The 10987-nt window shown below is 41.9% G+C and overlaps 1 protein-coding gene across 14 annotated transcripts in view; it reads left to right on the plus strand.

Moving 5' to 3' along the window:
• The window catches only part of mef2d (myocyte enhancer factor 2d), a 130497-nt gene that overhangs the window by 20853 nt on the left and 98657 nt on the right, over window positions 1-10987 (plus strand). Inside the window, exon 1 of one of the 14 annotated variants that reach the window (XM_084727493.1) lies at window positions 10664-10841. The exons of the other annotated variants lie outside the window; for them this stretch is intronic. The gene's annotated coding sequence lies outside the window, so the exon portion shown is untranslated. Of the gene's footprint in view, window positions 1-10663; window positions 10842-10987 lie in introns of those variants that run through there. 14 annotated transcript variants of the gene reach the window in all.

Raw genomic sequence — 10987 nt, forward strand, 5'->3', positions numbered from 1 at the left:
TAGATGAAATGTTTGTATACCGTGCATCTTCCTTGCCTTTGCCTTTTTATTTTATATCTCAAAATGACACTTTTACACAGCTTTGTTAAATAGCCCTTTCAAGAGGCGGCTGCAGGCCTTGTGTTGCTGTAATCACACTTTAACACAGAGGGAGAGTTTATGTGTTGTTCTTTTTCTTATTGAGTCTGAAGCACCTTGGCTTCGGCCCTTTTTGCCTCGGAAACAGTGTTTTTCTTTCTTTTGGAGCTATTAAAAAGGTCTTAGAAGTCATTAAATTTGTGCTCAGAGTGTGTGCAGATACCCTGATGGCTCTTTAAAGTGCTGCTGAAATCCATTTCTCCGCTCTGATGTACAAACCCAGCTCACAGCGTCAGCGAGGAGTGTTTTCGCGGGCAAAAGCACAGCCGTGCTTTCAGTCGATAGAGAGTGTACTTGTTTTCTGGCGGGCCGTGTCAGTGCAGGCATTAGATAACGTTTTATTTGATGGTGTTCAATGGCTGACTCGTCCTCACCTCTCGCCCAGGCCTCTCCTGCTCTCCAGCCCACACGCGCTCCCATGTAAAACCAAACGCACACAGACATCCACCCACTGACTCATGTTCACACACACACACACACACACACACACACACACACACACACACACACACACACACACACACACTCCGGTTCTCTCTCTGCATCCTTCCTCTGGAGGATTCTGGCAGTTGTTTATGTTATTGAACTGGTTATCACATTACAGCTGGAACACCACCAGGCTCAGAGAGAAAGAGTCCTCCCGCTTTCTCAAGGAAGGCAAAGAGAGTGTGAGGGGGAAAACAAGAGCAGAGGGACGGCGAGATAAGAATATGTTCAAATGTTTTAGCCCTGCAATCACCAGCATTGTCAGGCTGCTTAACTTAAACCACTCAGAATCTGATCTTTGGAGAGTACCTTCAACCACGTTCATTGGTGATCTGACAACAAGTCCTCCACGCTGAATCACGAAATAGGTCATTTGTCGTTTCCTTTACAAAAATGTGAGAGTTTCCTCATCTGGTGCACCTCTCTGCAGGAGGACAGTGTTCATCAGTGCCTTCTGAAATGCGGTTAAATAACTGTTTAATGTGACTGCAACCAAACCTACTTGGTTTATGGTTAGAGAAAGACTGTGCTCAGGGTTAAAAGAAACCAACATTGGCGGTTGGGAGGAAGCAGGATTTGAACGGCGGTCTGTTAACCCATCACCAACATGAGTGTTTTTTTTTTTGTGGACAGTTTGTGGTTGGAAAGCAGGTCAGTCTTACTCTTTAATTTGTGTTTTATTGAACTACAAATAGCCTATATTACATTTTTCAATCCATCCAAGATGTAAAGGCAAATATTAAATAGTGAAATGTACAGACTACGCTTGAACTTAACTGGCTGTTTCAATTTGTGTGCTAGAAGAGGGTCATGTTGGTTCAAAATGCTCCCAACAGGTAACGAGGGTTCGGTATCCCAGTCATGTGAACCAGTATCAGTGCCTGTACCTCAAATTTGGTACTGGTACCCAACTGCACTTTTTTCAGTACTATACTCTGTCTGTAATAACAAAAATGTCACGTCAGTAGTAAAAACTAAATCCAAACTGCTCAATTTCAACACTGTTATCGTTAAAATGTTACGCTAACATCAACCAAGACCGTGAAAAAAGCCAGGTTATCTCCAACAACAAGTTATCCCACGAGCTAATTAATCACCTGAAGATGCTGATCAGGTTGTCGATGCCTCTCTTAAAGTTTCGTCGTCTGTGGAGGGTTCAACTCCTTCAGCGTTTGCTGCAGGCATTGCTAACGTTAGCTGCAGCTGCTGAAAGACTTTAAAAGCTTAAAACATTTGTTATAGAGTTTAGAATTTACTAAGGTTGTATGTATTGTAAATCCATTTGGTTGCATTGTTTTGTAAAGGTGTTCATGTTTTTGTGTCCAGACTGTCCCCCAATCTTGACCTTGACAGATATAATAAATGCCTTCAGTGGACATGTCTGTCTTTAGAGATGAAACTGTATGAAAATGTCACATCAAGATTATAGCCAAAATTATCCTGGCTATCTGTATTGTTCTGCTATTGTTAAAACATGCTGAAAATGTTCAAAAAGGACTGATACACCCACTGAAATCGTCTAACTTTTATACTGTAAACATCACGATTTGAGATATCCTTTTTGATGTCAGTCATTTCACTGAAACAAAACAAAACCAAACAAACCCATGTTGCACGCGGTGCCTGCATCTGGGATACTGCTGCTAACTTTGAAAAAACTCACAGTAAATACTGTCCAGCATTAACCAAAGAGCGGTAATCAAAAACAGTTTTAATGATAGGCCTAATTAAAATATAATACAGTTATAAGAATCGTCTGAAACTGTTGCGATCCTAGCTTCCCTACACAATTGTTTTATAGGGCATTGAACCTCTATTGATAATGTGATGTTTTTGGAAGAGTTAGACAGAGAATACAATCTTAATTGAAGCAGTATTCTACCTGATCTCTGTGCTTCTAGATAAACTTATTTAAAAAAAAACATCCCTGCGTGTTGTGCCTATTGAGTTTTGCTTCAAAATGTAAATGAATGTTGATAAATCATTTTCTCTGTCACTGTAGGTTAGTGGTTCCCTGTGAATGATGAGAGAAAAGAAGAAAGAACAGATTTGGCGGTTAAAAAGTCTGCACCAGAAGTTATGGAAACTTCTTTTTTGCTCTGTTTTGCACACCCAGCAAGAATACATAATCCAAAGATGTGTTTTTTTTCTCTTTCACCCCATGGTTTTCTCATCCAATCCAAAGAAGTGCTGTGCTTTCAAATCCCCTCTCTTCTTCCCAGCTTTGCTCCTTTTTTACAAACCGATGCTCGTCGTCCTAAATATCCTGCCTGCGCTCCACCACAATTCACTTCGCAGGGAAACTTTGTCTGACAAAAGCGTTCGGAGAATGTTCACGAGGGGCGGCGTCTCCAGATTCCCGAATAAGACGTCTGTGATGGAGCCTTTCAGTCCCCATCAAAGGGGAGCATCTCGCTGTTGCGCCGCAGAATCTCAACGCCACAAAAGTTTCACTCTCAACAATCGAGGAAACACTCATACCCCGTGATAATAAGAGGACTTAAAGGTCGATTATTTCCTGACTCAAACATGACCTCTGGATTATGAGATCCCCATCATATGGTCAAACTGTCATTGTGATTGTACGCAGTGGTGATTGAAGTGAAAACCTGGGTATTGTGGGTTAAAATGATTATGGATTAACATGACAGCGTGGTTTTCTCCTCGCTGTAATGCCGGCACCGGCTCCAGTGAGGCAAAGCAAAGGAGCTTAGTGCTTTTAGCCTGTAGTTCTGGTCTATGGTAGCATCTGTTGTTACAGTCGGACGCAGCATACACACTCCCGAGCCACTCCAACACATGCTGGAGGGTCATAAAGCCCTGTTTTAATGCACTGACAGGGAGTGTGTGTGTGCGTGTGTGTGTGTGTGTGTGTGTGTGTGTGTGTGTGTGAGAGAGAGAGAGTAGGTGGGTGATACAGTATGAAGGAAGGCTTTTCACAGAGGACAATTCCTCTGGAGTCACAACAGGTGTGTGTGTATGTGTGTGTGTGTGGATTGCTGAAGGGAATTATGAGCCGGGCACTAAAAGGAGGAGGAGGGGTGGAGGGCTTATGAAGGGTCCCCTCTGCCCCACCTGTAGCCTGTCAGCTGTTGTAAGCCTGTTAAAACGTCAGCTGTTTCTGAGGAGAAGTGTGTGTGTGTGTGTGTGTTAGTCAATGTCAGGGAGCTCGTGGAGGTTGGGGGGGAGGGCTGCCTTCGTGTGGCCCTCACCGCCCCATTGCACATCAAACGCCTCATCGCCTTGAGGGATTTGTTTGTGCAAAACACAGCGTCTCGTGCCGGCGTCGAGCGCCATGACCATCTCGTCTTTCCTTGCTTCTTTTCCTTCACACGTAGCCTCTGTCAGACTGCTTAGTTTTGAAAAGTTGGACCTTCCAAAAAAAGGCAGAACCTTAAAAATCTCAAGAACAATGTCAGAATTTAAGCTTTCATCCCACCAAAAAAGTTCAGTATCCTCAGAGTATGTCTGATATGTGAGTGTCTGCGGCTTTGAGGAATATAGACATGTTAATCAATGTAACCTGAAACATTTCTTCATTCAGCAAAAAAAGCTAAACTTCTGTAATTCATCTGTGTTCAGTGTTTTTGTAACACAAAGCAGCTGTAAAAGAGGCTTGCTGAAATAAAATGCAGCCAAAAAATGAGCAAAATCCTGATTAAAATCAGGAAACATCTGATCAAAGACTCAGAAAACAAGACCAAGTCCTGTATTCAGGGCCAGCTTTCAGTACTTGACAATTTTCTTTGGAAACCTTTGGATTGGAACAAAAAAAAAAAAAGCTAACTGGAAGCAAGAAAAAAAACAGCTGGATGTGTTGGCAGCAACATTTGCAAATTTGGCAAAGAAAATAGTTCCACATTTGGTTTGTGGCAACACTTTTGTCAACAAGTTAAGTGGACTGTGATTCAGTTGGAGACTTTTAGGACTCTTTGATGTAGTTTTTATGTTTTCAGCTGTTTGGTTCTGACCTTTGTAGTCTGCTGTCATGAAACTGTTAATTATCAGCTAATTTCCTCCTCTTTTTTTACACCAAGGCTGCAGCTAACGAGTTTTTTCTTTATCAATTAATCTGCTGATCATTTTCTCGCTTTGTGGAATAAATGTGTGAAGTGCCCGCTATGATTTCCCAGAGCCTTTCCCAGGTGGTGTCTTCAGATGCCTTCTTTAATCTGACCAACTGTCCAAAACCCAAAGATATTCAATTTACTATTATTTTTTGGCAGGAAATTGAATCCCAACTTTTTTGGCTGGTGAGCCCTTAAAATGAAGTAATAACTCGTGGCTCTTCATGGTTAGGGCCTACTCAAAACACGAGTTTTTCTCAGATTGTTTCCTTTTTAAGAACATTTAGAAGGATGAGGAGGTGAAATTTCAATATATTTCATAATAAAATGCCAAAAAAAGAGTAGAGCAAAAAAAATAAAAAAAAATAAGTGAAACTAATTTTGTGTAACAGATTTTTTCTGTTCTGTCTTTTAAATCATATTCTGACCTCTCAGTTGTATCTACAGCTTCCATGGGGGTTTCTGGTGTCACAGGGCACCTCTAACTTAGTTCCAATCAACAGAATATGTGCAGTTCCAAGTCAGAGCTCACATTTTCTTTTTACCAAAACTCTTTTTTTTCTACCAAACTCTTATTTCATTTCTTATTTCAATGTTATTTCATTGTGTTTGTGTGTTTCTCTTGCCTTGAAGAGGATGTCACAGTTGAGGTGTCTCTATGTCGATCAGCTACGAATCCTGCCTACATAGAGGGGCGGGGTACTATCTGCAGTGGAAAATGAAACTGAGAAAGGTATCTGGTAACAAATGTGAGTTGAGTCCTGTCATGCAGTGGAAACACAGCTACATGCACAGCTGCATCGATGATGAGACATACATGCCTGTCATTATTTTTCTGTAACTATTTTTCGTGTGAAAAAAGCTGATTGGCGGTGACTCAGAAGTCTGAAAGCAGGTTAATTTAAATCAGGAACTATCTGATCAAAGACTAAAGCAAACAAGTCTAAATCTATTTGATGCCAGCTTTCAGTTTGATTTGAACACATTTCACTCGGCACAAAATAAATATTGAGGTTCGATACCCAGTCCCAGTCACACAGAGTCATGAAATAATGCTCCCTGTGTTTGGCAAATAGGATTGGAACATCTCAAAGACTTCACCACTCCAATTCAAGGCTATCATGGTAACACGAAAGAGTCTTTCAGCAAGCACATGACCTTTACGCTCTGTAGTATTTAGCTCCAACAAACTTGCAAAGGCTGTTTATATTCAGAGAAATAACAGTTTTTCCAATAGTACTTCAAACCAGAATGATAATTTAAACGAAAATTTTCCCTCCACAAAACCTTTTAATCCAAACAGCTCTTTGAAATTTACATCGATGAATCTTTAATTCCAGACATCAGCTCTTATTTTTCTGGGCGTAAGCTAAACGTCTCTCCGCTCTCCAGTCGCTCATGCTGGCGTGGGAGTCACAGGTGTTGAGTGATTTATGGCTTTAATTTACTTGATAGATTAAAATATAATATAGCAACAAGCATAAAGCATTAATTAGGAAAACACAGCGAGGTCTTGTTTCCCTTAAGTCGCCTGGCAGGGAGACAGAAAAAGCTTACTACTTCATTTAACACATTTATATAGTGTTTGCTTTATATAGAATAGAGAAATCAATGAGAAATTATAGATTTCACCTTTAAGTTTGAAGTAGGGGAATAGAAGAAGAGCTTAAATGAGTATTGTGTGACATGCAAGAGGATAATTTAGCCAAAAAGCTGTAAAAAGTGCACCTCAACATTGGTAATTTGTCCCTGAGAGTGTTCCTGTGTCTGAGTGGACGGTGGCGGCCTAGAAAAGCAGAAGGCTTGGAGCTGCAGCGCCAGGCTTTGGGGGGGGGGTGGGGGGTTGGAGCCTTTGTGGTGGCAGCTGAGTGAGGCAGACAGTTGAAGGGAACAGGTTGCTGCGTCTGTTAGGGCTCGTCTTGCTGCTCTTGACCTTTAACCTTTAGCTGTGACAGCTCCTCGGGCTGGGAGATACCAAATTTCCCCGGATTGGGAGAGCCAGGCCGGGTTAGATGAGACACAGAGATGCACAATACTGGCCAGTACAGAACATAAGTACTTTCTGGGTGTGTTTTAACCTTATTTAAACACATTTCCATTGATTTTATGAATGGTAGAAAGGTCATACTGATGTAATATATGCTTTCTAACGACTGATTTGAAGGTGGCTATGAATTAAACCATTTATAGTATTGCATTAATGCCATTATTCTGTGAACATTAGAACATTTAACAACTTTTGTGGAAAAACACATTCCCAAATCACAAAATGTGGCAACAGCTAACAAGAGCATCCCCTTTTCACTGGTGCAGATGCTGTGAACTTGCCTTGATTGCCAAAATTAGACTTTGATGTCGGGTGTGGACACTTTTCTACCCAGAGGACGTGATGATGAATAGAAACTAAAAGCATGACGCGCAGACTGTGTCCCAAAAACAACAGCAGCCTTGTCCAGCCAGTTTGTTCCAAGCATTAGATCTTTTGGGTTGTCTGCTGGCACTTTTTGGTAGAAGAACCAGCCAGGTCTGAATGCAATTTACTGACGTCACCTTAAAGGATTTCAGTGTAATGAAGTAAAGGATTTTACTTATTGTTGCCATCGTGATTCGATTTGCCAACATGCAGAATCATCTATTTCTCCCACTGAAGCAACATAACATCACAGCCAGCGGGTAGAGAGTGAAAGATAAGAATCAAAGGCAATGAAGCAGCACCAGCAACTTTTCATTTTGTCTCGTTTTTGTACACCCCAAATCACAAGTTTTAGCCAAAGGCCTTCATAATCAGTACAGCATACGACACAATCCATCCTTAGACTCTCGATGACGACAAGGAAAAACTCCACAAGCAAAAACGTCATGAAGAACGACAGAGAAGGGATCCTTTCTTCATGCGATATGTGCAGCATGTACTGGGTAGAGAGAGGTGTCATTGGCAGAATTACAAAGTCGAAAAACAAATGCAGTATAGAAACAAAAAATGCAGCAACGCTCCAAAGTACGAGGGAAAGATCAGATCTTATAGATCAGATAATGGTCGACTTTTGAGGAGTTCAAAATTGATTGCAAAGCATTTCAGTTGAAACATAAAAGTATTAAATACTGCAACTGCATCTAATGTCTGACATAACTGCTAATTCAAAGCAATGTCTTCCTGTTGTTCTTCTTTCAAACTAAAAGTTGAGTCACTTGGAAACATTTATTGTCAAGCAGCTACTGGAAAAATACTGTATTTGCAATGAGCCCTTTTTTAGATATCTTTTCCAAGGATCACTTTTGAACATTGCAGGGAGAAACTGTACTCAGAGGTCAGACAGTCATAATTTGTTGGTTAGAAGAGCTGCAAGCAGCAGACTCTTATACTCCAGTTTGCCACACGTTATCTAGATAAACAACACTTACTACACTGTAATCGTGTTGGAAGGAAAACTGCTGTGTGCGCTGCCTTGTGTTTATGAAAGAGATTTTATAAATGGACATGAAAATGGATCTTTGTTGTTCTTAATGACATACTGCAGTGGTCACCAGCCTTTTCCAAGCAAAGTAGAGCTCATTGCAAAATTTTAATATACAGTAGAGGACTTAATATTTAAGCAGAAATGTGGACTGTGGACTTTGTGAGAAAGTCCTCCAAAGTTTCAAATTTAGCTGCGATGCTAAGATACCTGCATCATCACACATCGTCTCATCTCATGATCGGTTTAGTTTTTAGGCGATGGCCTGAACACTTCTTAAATATATGATATTTGCTGTGTGAAATTATGCCTCTGCTCCTTTTCTTTTTATTGATTATTTCGATTATCGTTTAATCTGCTGTGTATTTTCACGATTGACCAATTTCTCGTGTAGTCTATAAAATGTCCAAAATTGTGAAAAATACTCAGAATCTCTTAGAGCCCCAAGTGATGTCTTCAAATTGCTTCTTTGGTCCAATCAACAGTCCAGAACCCAAAGACTCTTCTCTTACTGTCATAAGTGATAAAGAAAAGCAGTCAGTCCTTATATTTAAGAAACTGGAACTTTTTTTGGAGCAACTACCTGATGAATCAACTTGTTCAGGGTTCAGTAACCTGTGGCTCCCCATTGCTTTGACAAAAAATTCTGTGGAAATGAATAATGATTCTTTCCTTAAAATTTTAATTTTCATCATTGTTGCAGGGCTAATATATTGGCTTATTGGCTTATATATTGTCAAATAAAATGTGTATTAAATTTTAGTGTAGGTGGTTTTCACCTCGGGCGAGTTGGCCCACCACACTTTAAGGCTCTGCAGGAAACCCGGTGTTGTTATTAGATCATAATGTTTTTGATGGTGCGAACTTAAATGGAAGTCAGTGGGTGAAACTGGCCTGTGAATTGGTTTGATTTACTAAAGATGCTTTTCGGCAGCAGTTATCACAGAGGACTGAGAATGTTCTGAATGGTTTAAAATCAGTATACGTCTAAACATGAAGTGCAAGTAAAACATTGATTGTATCACTGTTCCAGCCTCGTGGTGTCAGATTTATGCTGTGAAAGTGTTGATTAACGAGATGCCCGGGCAGGTTTAAACAACACTTGTTTCAGGGCTTCAGGTCTGATCTGGATGCTGCTGGCACAGATAATGTGGAGCGTAGATAGATCTGTGTGTGTGTGTGTGTGTGTGTGGATGTGTATTTTCTCCTGAAAATGTTCATCTTGTGAGCTGTATTATGCTGCAAGATTTGTCAGGAGTGTGACAAAAATGTGGAGAATTCCTCAATAATGTAGGTCACACACAAGAGAAAAGCTCACAGCAGAGCCACACCAGAGAAAAGCTTTGTCATTTTTTTAATTTACCCCATCCTCACGAGGGAGGCAGATTTGCATAATCAGGGTATTCACTGTCAAACCCTTGAAAGCATATCATGTTTATTCACAAACCTATTAGTCATTTGGTACAAAGACAAAGTACCAAATAAGCTTGTCTTCCACAAAACCTCTCGAGTTTTTCTTTGTGATGGCGCATCGCTCAGGTAGCACACCTTTCACATGGAACAAAAACACAAAAACAAATCTTCTGGCCTTTTCTGTAACTGTTCCCAAGTATTTGCAGCTACATGGATGGATGTTTATCATTGCCAGAGCTGTAGCTTATACGCTTTTGTGTTTCCTTTCAACATAAATACACTTGCCTCTGGGCAAAGAAGCTGCTTCCTCTCACCGCTCTGCTAAAGGAGAGAGAATAGATATCCTTTCTCTCCGTGTTTGTGCCTCCCCCACCTCTCCTCAGTGCCGGATCCCCACCACATGTAACCAGCACCACACAGTCTTGGCCAACGCTCGCGTTTGTCTCAGGAAGAGCGGAGGTAGGCTCATAGATCCCCTTTTTAGGCTTTGGGCCAACACCCTGTGTTCAACACGGAGGGCCCCCAGGCAGCCGTGCACATGGACGACAAATGTGGATGGCGGCCGGGGGGAAAACCTGGAAAAGGGGCAGCGAGATAAGGCCAGAACCGGGCACTCGTGTTTGTTGTGGAAGTAATTGTGTCCTCAGTGCTGTGACATTAGGATTGTTGTGTTTAGTGGTGGTGTATATTTTTCCCATCCACGGGCAGATTTCCTGCTCCTGATAGATGAGGGGAGTTCATTTTTCCTGGCCTCCCCGCTCAGATTTATCCATATAAGTTGCTGCCTCAAGACGAAATGAGAGCTCGGAATTTATGCCCCTTGTTTAACCCGTTGGACTCCGGGCACAGACGTGCCTGCATCCATACATACATTAGCTGTGTTGTGTGGAAACTCAATGACACAACTGTTTAGCAGACTCCTGGCCTCCCATTTCCCACACCCTCCGGGCCCCCTCGGAGATTTCAAGGTCAGGAAAGGGCAGAGGCTGAGATCCATTCCTTGGGAAGCAGAGCCACTGTCGCAAACGTTCACAGACAGCCAACCTCTCCTTTTACAGTCCTCTCTGTGGCCATCTAACTGTATCTCACCAAGTTCGGATCTGCGAGGATTTGATTTCCACAGCTTTGGACGCAGCGTCAGATCACAGCCGTCAGCGGCGGCCTTCATCAGAGCTAACGGGGAGTGAAGATGTGGCGGTGCAGCCAGCGAGGTTTGACAGCAGAGGAGTAATTTTAAAATCGAGTGCAGCGAGTTTGGGCTGAGTGGCACGAGACATTACCGGTGTGTTGAACTCTCCGACAGCTGAGCATGCGAGTGTATACATGTGTGGTGTGTGTGTATAGATTTCGGGGGTGTGTGTTGGGGGGCCTTGAAGGGTCCAGTGGAACAAAAGGTATGTAGACAGCTGCTGTCCCACTGCCAGCAGC

Source organism: Lutjanus erythropterus, chromosome 9, assembly GCF_056507025.1.
Source record: "Lutjanus erythropterus isolate fLutEry1 chromosome 9, fLutEry1.hap2, whole genome shotgun sequence".
Lineage (NCBI taxonomy): Eukaryota > Metazoa > Chordata > Actinopteri > Lutjaniformes > Lutjanidae > Lutjanus > Lutjanus erythropterus.